The sequence below is a fragment of the Pteropus vampyrus genome, unplaced genomic scaffold, assembly GCF_000151845.1.
Source record: "Pteropus vampyrus isolate Shadow unplaced genomic scaffold, Pvam_2.0 Scaffold83, whole genome shotgun sequence".
Lineage (NCBI taxonomy): Eukaryota > Metazoa > Chordata > Mammalia > Chiroptera > Pteropodidae > Pteropus > Pteropus vampyrus.
In genome coordinates, this window is record NW_011888864.1 from 6,124,501 (window position 1) to 6,133,648 (window position 9,148).

Genomic DNA, 9,148 nt, shown 5'->3' on the forward strand with positions numbered 1-9,148 from the left:
ATCCTTTAAAGGCCACGCTGCCGGTTTCCTGGGGCAGAAGTGGGGGGTGGGGCGGCAGGTGGGCTCTGAAATTCGAACTCTTCCTAGGCCTCATCTTTTCCTTTATCTTCCTTCCTCTCTCAAATAATAATGCCTTTGTGAAGAAAAATATTTTTAAATTAAAAAACAGCAGACGATTATATATGCTTGCTTCATTCTCCCGCTGGTGTCATCCACTTTGCCGAGCCCGAACTGCAGCCCAGGGCTGGGTGTACAGGAGATTTAGGGCCGTTGGGGTCGCATTGTAAACCTGCTTGCACCCTGGCTGATGAATCACTAGTAAAGCTTTACTCTGTAATATTTGTTCGGAAAATGCAATGTTTGCACAATAAAGCTCTCCAGATTTTTAAGCCATAGGAGCGAAGCCAGTTTACAATCAGTGATAACAGGTTTCCCTCACTGCCATTACCACAAATAGTATCTTATTTCAGCAAAATGGTGGCAACCAGCAGGAGGTCCAACAATGCAGATTTTAATCAGAAAATTTAATTTTATATACAATTCACAGTTGTGCACAGTGAGAAATGTTTCTCACTGCATGAACTTTCGGGACTCAGCTCCGAGCAAAAGGGGTTTCAATTTATGTAACGCCTTTCTCAGCAAACAATACCCCTAAGCACTTCCTGGTAATATATGGCTTAAAATTACACAGGATATTTATTTGGAGCAATTAAAGGAAGCGGCTGCATTCCACACAAATCCGTTTTTAATGTAGACATTAAATTGGCCAAGATTTCAATGCTTAGTCTCCCCCAAAGCACCGCTGCTCTGTGCTCTCCCTGGCAGGATTTGCTCCCTTGTAAAGCAACTTTCCGCCTGGGCTCATTTTGTTTCCCAGTTGACTTGTAAACTCCCGGAAGAGAAGCCTACTGTGGAAATGTTGACAGAGTCTTTACATGAAGGGCCCTGGGTTTGGAGGGGTTGACTTGCAGGCTGGGCCCAGGAAGAGTGGTGGGTGCGGGGAGGAGAGGAGAATCACAGGCTGTGCTGTGGGTAACTGAGAGATGCCAGCCCTTGACTAATTCGCTGTACTTGAGCATGGGCTGCGTCCAAAGGGTGTAAGCCCACTTTCTCTGGGTGGGGGAAGCAGGACCTGCTCCTCTGTATGACGGTAGAGGGGTGTCACATACATACTTGGTAAGAACAGACCAAGACGGAGTCAGAGGGGTGAGCAGAGGTGGGGGAGGCAGGAGACAGGCAGCGAGGGGCAGGCTAAGAGGAGATAGAATCAGAGGAGGGAGGCAGAGTCAGTGTTGAAGAGTCAGAGGGGAGAGGCTGAGGCAGAGGGAGAAGGCCAAGGCTAAGCTTCTCAGGGAACAGCCCTCCTGGGGTCCTTTTGGGAGGCGGTAATGAGAGTGGCTCCAAAATAGAGGTGAGTTAGCCCTGGATTAAGAGGATCTGAAGAAGGCAGACGGGAGAGGGTCCTGTTTACCTGGGGTCTCACCTCTGGTCCATGCCTGAAGGCCCCTCTCTTCTCATGAGAGTAAAACGCCCCCTCCAATGCCCCTTCCCATCAGTTCCTAATAGGGACTGTGATGGAGTTCCAGCATCACTCCCCATCCCTCACGGCTCCACCACTGCTGGCCTTCGCCTCTTCCCAGGTATCTGAGCCCATGTGACCTTGAGTCCATCAATAGCTAATGTTGAGTGGGGGGCAATAGTGGCTTAAATAGGAGCATCCCAGCCCTGTTTTATGTTACGCCAGGACCCTAGAAGTGAAGTCATGAAGCCACTAACTATGCCTGGCTGGGGGAAAGACAGAGTTGGGCTTAGCAATGATGACGTGCACCATTTATTGAGAACCTACACCAGTTGGGTCCAGTTACACGTTGCATTTAATCCTCGCAACAATTTGAGAGGCAGGTCTTATTTTCCCAGGAGGAAATGGAGGGTCAGAGAATGTTAAGTAACTTGAATAGCTGAGTTAGCTAGTGGACTAAGGGAGAGCAAAGTAGAACCAGCTCCATTATGTTCTCTCAGGATTGGGGGCTGGCAAGGCATTTTGGGAGCTGGGCTTCAGTCATGAGAGAAGGGCAGTTGCCCAAGTGGCACCCGTAGAAAGTGACTGGGAAAAACAACCCTGAGGCCCAGAAGGTAAGGTTTAGACCAGAGACAGCAATAGGCCCTGTTTAGAAAGCAGTTGAGCCTGAATTTAGACGCAGAAGGGACACTGTGGTTGATTAATAATGTCTGTCCTGGACCAGGGTGTGGAAGTAGTGGTTTTTAGAATGAATTTGCAATCCTGGTTTAGGTGTCTCTTGGCTTTGAGAATTTTTTTTCGGGTCAGGTGCTCATTATTTTCCACAGATAGGAATCTAACCTTTCCTTCACTTGTTAACCTGAATCCACAGCTTCGGAGTTGCATTTGGTCAGGAGTCCTAACAAGGAAGAATAATCAGGCATGTACAAAGAGAACGAAAGAAAGAGTTCTTTATTTATATTTGGTGCTTAGTACGAGTTTGGCACTATTCTGAGTGTTTTACAAGCTATTAATTCATTTACTCTTTATAACAACCCTATGAGATAGGTCTTAGTATTATACTTATTTTTACAAATGGGGCAATGAAACCCAGAGAGGCTAGACAACTTGTCCAAGGTCACACAGCTCTGTGAACTCAGTCTGATGCCAGAGTCTACATGATTAAATTGCAGTGAGCTGCCTCTCCATCGTGTAGATATTTTTGTTTTGATTTCCATGTGGTATTGTGCTTTCTATGCTTTTTGTTTGTTTTCCAGGCTAGACTGTGAATTTTGAAGGAAGGGATTATATTTTACTATGACACATAGGAGGGGCTGAAACATGAATACTGACTATTAGTGGTATGATTTTAGGAATGAATCATGTTTGTATTTCAGTCATTTGTCTCTGTGTATCTGGCTGCTCTACAAGAGTGAGCTTTTAGGGGTGGGACTCCGAGTTATATATTTCTGTATTTGTAGCATCTAACACAATATAGAAGAGAACATCTCTCATTTGTTCATTAATTCATTAACTTATTCATTCAATGAAAATTTATTAAGGGCAAGCACCACGCTAGATATCAGGAATGAACAAAGTAGAGAAACTTTCTGTCTCTGTGGTTTAATTCCAATCTCACAAGAATAGAATAGAAAAATGATATTGACAGTCTTTAAATATGACCCGTCTATTTTACAAAAAAAATACTAGATTTGTCATCTCAACTTATCAATTCCCTCCTTACCACACTGTGTGAGAAATAAAATTGCAAGCAGTTATTTCATTTCTATTTTCCTTACTGAGGGTATTGGTTGCCCATATTAGTCAGATGTAATTTTTAAAGTTAAGAGAAAGCCTTTTTGATATAGTCAGTGGAAGAATTATTGCGAGGTAGGGCTGTTCCATCCCCTTTTGTTATGTGAAAAGCTTCAGGCATTATTAAGTGATGACAGATAGTACACTTGGCTTCTGGTATTTCTTTGAAAGCTTGCTTGCTGCATGTTGCTTGGAAGCAGGAGAGATTCCACGAATGGTCAGGGCAGCAGCCTCCTCTGAGCCGCCCTTCGCACAAGGTCCAGGTGTGTAAACAGAGCAGATGGATCCTCCACTCCGGAAGAAGTCATTCAGAGACTAGAGAGCTGAAGTAGAGCATTATATTTTTCAGAATCTGTTTTTCTACCACTGAAGCAGTACCTCAAAAATTCCGTTGACTGCTTTTCTAATTCTCCGAGGCTCCTAATTACATCAGAGATCCCTCCATACAGAGAAGAAAAAGGCTCTTTCCAAGAACTCACAAGGAGTGGATGGCAGAGTGGGTACTGGAACTCAACTCACTCACTTTTCTTGTGAATCTTGTGCACTTTCCACTAGCCAGCCCAGACGAGCCTGTCCTCCAGGAGGGGAGAAGCAGCCGGGGTGCCCAAGTCAGAAGGAGCCACCCCCAGTAGCCCGTGCCCAGGGTCCTGGCAGCAGAATGTTTCAGCTCGTTTTAAAACTACCTGGTGGGGCTTCTGTATTCAGGGTCTTCTGATGTAATCATATAACGATCAAAAGTAGTGTTTCAACAGATTTTTAGTTGTAATTAGTTCCAACCTGATTTTTAAAATTTGATATATATATATAATGAAAAAGTTGGGAATTCAAAAATGTGAAAGGAAGTAAAAATAAAAATCACCTGTAGTCTCATCATCTAAACATGGAAATTGCTAACATTTTGGTGTGTTTTCTTCTGATGTTGTGATTTCTTTTTAACATGGTTGTACTCACATTGTAATAATAATAGCAGCTAACATTTGTCAAGGGCCTGCCATGTGTCAAGTAATGTTCTTTATATGTATTAACTCATTTAGGTCTCAAAAATCCTATGAGGTAGTTAATAGTACCTCCACTTTACAGATAATAAAACGGAGGCTCGGGGAGTCTAGTACCTCGATCAAGGTTACTTAGCTAAGTGGTAGAGCCAGACAGTCCAGCTCCAGACTCTGCAATGCAGCTTGCTATCTGTTTTTGAACTTAACTTTATATTAAATGCATTTTCTTATTTTCTTCAGAAACACCGGCTTTAGTGATTTGCCCAATCGTCCATCAAATAAATGTCCCATAGTTTACTTAACCATACCTCTGTAATTTAAATGATACAACTACAGATTAAGTAGTATTTATTAATTAGATTCTTTTTATATTTGGATCACAGAATTTCCTTGGGATAAATTCCTAGATATAGATTTAAAAGGTAGAAGAAAATGACATTAAGTCTGTTGATACACATTGCCAAATATTTTCTAAAAGGATTATACCTGATTACATTGACATCAGCCCTGTGAGTGCTCGCCCTTGGAGGTTATCACTCAAAAGACGATTAATAAATTTGATAGGCAAAAAAACTTATTATTGATTTCAGCAGGTCTCCTTGCCATTACGAATTTTAAATCATTTAACAAACACTCTTTTTTATGGCTGTATAAGAATCTACCGCTAAGATACTTCAGATTTCTTCCTTTATTGTTCTTTTTTTTGGTCTCAGACCTGGAGCTAGGGTCTTGGTTAATTTGCATGTTTTTTGTTAAGGATAATGAAGAAGAATTAGAACGGAATTGCTGGGGTGGGGTGGGGGTTGGGGGAGAATAAGAATAAGAAAGACTTCAACTGCCCACCTGCTTTCACTTCTGGTGGAACTCCTGAACTAGAGGGGCCTTATGGACACCTCCAGGATTACCCTCTTAGCCTGTCGCTAACACAGTGATGTCACTTACTACGGACACGTAATAGAAACTCAAATAAATATCTGCTGGAGTAATGAACGAATGAATATATTTTATGTAGGTCTGCCATATGTTAACCTACTATCTGATAGTAACTCTATAGCTTTAATCATTGCATCTCAGTCCCTTGGTTTAAAAAAAAAAGGTTTGCATCTGTGATCCCAGGTCTTGGCTTTATTAGGGTCGTAGAGGAGTGGCCAACCAGAGGTCTTTTAGCTCAAGGCAAATAATTGAGATCAAAGCTTCTTGGATCTCTCAGGGGAGGTCCCGGCCTGAGAGGACCAGGCCCTCAAGTCAGAAGGACTGGAGGGCACCCTTTCCCTCTGTGACCTGCAAGCACGCCATCCCTGATGGGGAAAAGGGAGAAGGAGACAGATTAGGGGCAGCAAGAAAGGTGAGAGAAGTGCTGTTTTGGGGGGAAACAGGGCAAGAGCAAGTGTTTACAAAGATAGTTCAAAGCCTTCTGAGCCCCCAGCTGAGGCTTCTGACTAGAAAAAGCCCTTACTCAGCGTGGATTCTCTTGCTCTCTTGAAGCCATCAGAGATGATGGCTAAGCTCGCTCCTGCCTTTGTGGGACCGTGGGACTCACTCAGATGAGTTGTTGTTTTATATCCCGTTGCCTCCATTTTTATAAAACTATACAATAAAGCTCTATGGTTCAGGTATTTGAGATCTTCAGATGACACTGGGACAAATATTGCTTTTTGCCTATATGTTTTAAATATATGTAAGAAAAATAAATTAGCAGAATATTAGTCATGAAGCATGATGCTGCCACTTAAGAGATAGAACTTTCAAGTAAAATTTATAGGAGGGCAACCATTCATGTAAATGTACCTTATTTTAAAAATTAAATGCAAAACATTTCAAGGCTACAGCTATTCCAGCCTCTTCTGTGATCAGTCAGGAATGTGAATGTGTATAAAATTAGAAAGCATGTCATGTGGGAGGAATCAATCAACTATTATACAATTCAGGTGCCCAAAACATAATTATGCAAACTTGTTTTAAGTAAGTTTGCTTTCTAAAGTATAAAGCACGACCAGGAGTTCCCAAATCATGTTATAATTTCGTATCTTAGACTTCTAATGTAAAAGCCACATTCACTCTCTCGGGGTTTTATTTGGTTGTTTCACTTTTTAATCTGCAAAATGACAGTTCAGACTGGAGTCTGATTTAATGCGTCTCAATGGGGCCCAGGCTTTGGTGTTTACTTAATGCACAGGTAATTCTAATATGTAGCCAGGATCCAGAACCATTGGCCTAGATGATCTCTAAAGTCCTTTGGCACCAAAATGCTGTGATTTCTATAATTTAAAATTTTAAATCAAAGTAAATAAGAAAATCAGATTCACCTCACAGAGAATTCTGTTTAAAAACATCTTCCTAAATTCAGAGGTTTCAGAATCCTAAAATGAAACTTACTTCACAAGTGACCCAAACCCTAAGAAGTATTTTGGGCCAATCTTCTGAATTTGGAAAATTTATGTTTGCTCACATTTCAATATTCCTAAACAAGTTTTAAGTCAATTACCAAAAAAAAAAAAATTTTTTTCACTTTTGAGAGTCAAAAATATGGTCAAAGTTTTTGAATTCTAGGCGGAAATCAAAAGGATCAAATGAAAATGTTTATGTGTAGATGGATGAGAAATGAAGATATTGAATCTTTGCTATTAGCTTGGGATGACAACTCCGTGCCACGCGCGCGTGTGTGTGTGTGTGTGTGTGTGTGTGTGTGTGTGTATACATGAGCCTCTGCTGGGGTCCAGGAGGAGCAACTAATGTTCCAGGGAGGACCTCACAGAAACTATAGGGACAGAGGGTGGCAGACTGCAGGCAGCCATGGGGCCAGCGTGCTACTGATTTCAAGGCAATGTCCACCTAGGACCATTTCTTGAAGACTATGTCCCCAGAACCACCGAGTTTTTAAAAAGTAGTTCAACTGGAGATGGTTTTCATTTTCTTTTTATGAAACCTAGGTGTCCATACTAAGGACTCAAATGACTACATCCTGTTTCTACTCAGGAAGAATAACTGTGACAAAGAGATGCTGAGGTTGTAACCTCTCTGTAAATAAGTCAGGGAATAGAAATATTTATGTTTGGTATTTAGACTAGAAATACAAGTGAAAGAAGTAACATTACCATCAGAAATGTGCATTTCTAAATATATTCATTTGAAAGTTTTAAAAAAAAGTCAAGCACATGCCCTGGGGCTTCTTGGAGTATGTACAAAATACAATAATTAAATTAAGTCCAGCAGTTAAAATTCCTCATAAAAAGAAAAAGCTGGAGCGCTTCCCAATGGGGAATGCTTGACTTAAAAGAAAGGTTTTACTCTGTGGCCTGAAGGTCAACAAACTGGGACTCTGTGGGAATGTATAAAATTTCTTAAAGCGGTTCTTAGTCTTTGTTTTGTTGAAAGAAAATAAAAGAGTAAAAGGGGATAAGGTTTGAAAATTCAAAAAATGAAGGTGCAGTCCTAAAATCATCACGATTTTTATAAACGCAGCACCGGAGGCTATGAAAACATGCTCTTTTCTGAGTAGTAATCTAACACATATGCTCTTTGAGAAAGAAGGAAAAGGGCCAATGGCGCCATTTGAACAAACCATTTTAAATGTGCTCATTTTCAGAGGTAGTGCATGCAAATTTTGCTACTAATTTTGAAAATATTTACCTTAAATATGCTCATAAATATTTTCACAATTTAAAATTCCTTAGATGACACATTGGTCTTTTTAAAAAGTTTTTTTATGAAGCAAGTTTGTAAAAAGTGATTTTTTTTTTTTTTTGCGGTCATAGCCTCAGTAATCTAAAATGGAATATTTATCATGATTTGAAAATATCTGTTTTTATAAATAACCATTTGTTGTTGTCTTTCTGGTAATGTACACTGCCCACTCCCAAAAAGGAATACGGTTAAGAACAGGATAGAAATGAAATGTTATATCCTTAAACTTCACTATTTATAAGCATCATTCTGGGCCCCCCATGTGAATTTCAGGCTGTATACGCAAATAATTTCTACTAAAACTTGAAGAACCAATACCAGTTCACCAGATCCTCATTTTTATCACTTAAACAGACTCTAACTGTTGGCTCTGCGTTAAGACAGCATGATCAAATGTAGGACAGTAGGAATAGCAGCTTTGGCAGCAATATTTAATTTACTGAATAATTAGCAGCCTCATTGACATTTCTACTTTGATTCCCAAAGTACAATATGAGTGGTCCTCTGCACTCAGGCCCTTTACGGTAAAATGGGCTAATAAACTTCCTGTGCCAAGTTCACAGTAAACGAAGGACCGTGGAGCATCGCAAGCCGCTCACCACTGAAGACAGCAGATTTACTTCCAAAACATGGACACAGAATTAGAAAACAGATTTTTTTTTTTACAGAAAAAACTACAGAATTTAAGGGAAAAAAATGTATTTTATTTCTTACATTTGTTAATTTTGCTTTTGGAATCGTGAGAAGAGGAAGAAAGGTAAAATAAGAAGCAGGAAAAGGGAAGTGGAAGCAGACAGCAGTAAGACAGAGGGAAGAGACAGAATGAGCGATGACACACACAATGATGAGGGCCATAGAGGATTGGCCCGGCCCGCAGGAGTGAGACCTGAGCCAAGATGAGGCCCAGAGAGGAACACAGCTTGGTGAGTGCACCCTCTGTCTCTGAGGTCTACATCCTGCTCCTTCATCTCTCCACTGAGACTCCTTTCCTTAGACCACCCAAGACATTCTCTAGCCATTTAGAGCAGTCCCCAGTGGACCATCCTGCAGAACGTGTGAGGGACTGTTCAGTCTGGGAGGGGATTGGGGTCTACTGGACCCAGGGGGCCACGAAGGCCTACTGTGAGGTGGTATTTACCTGGCGGCAGAGCTTCCT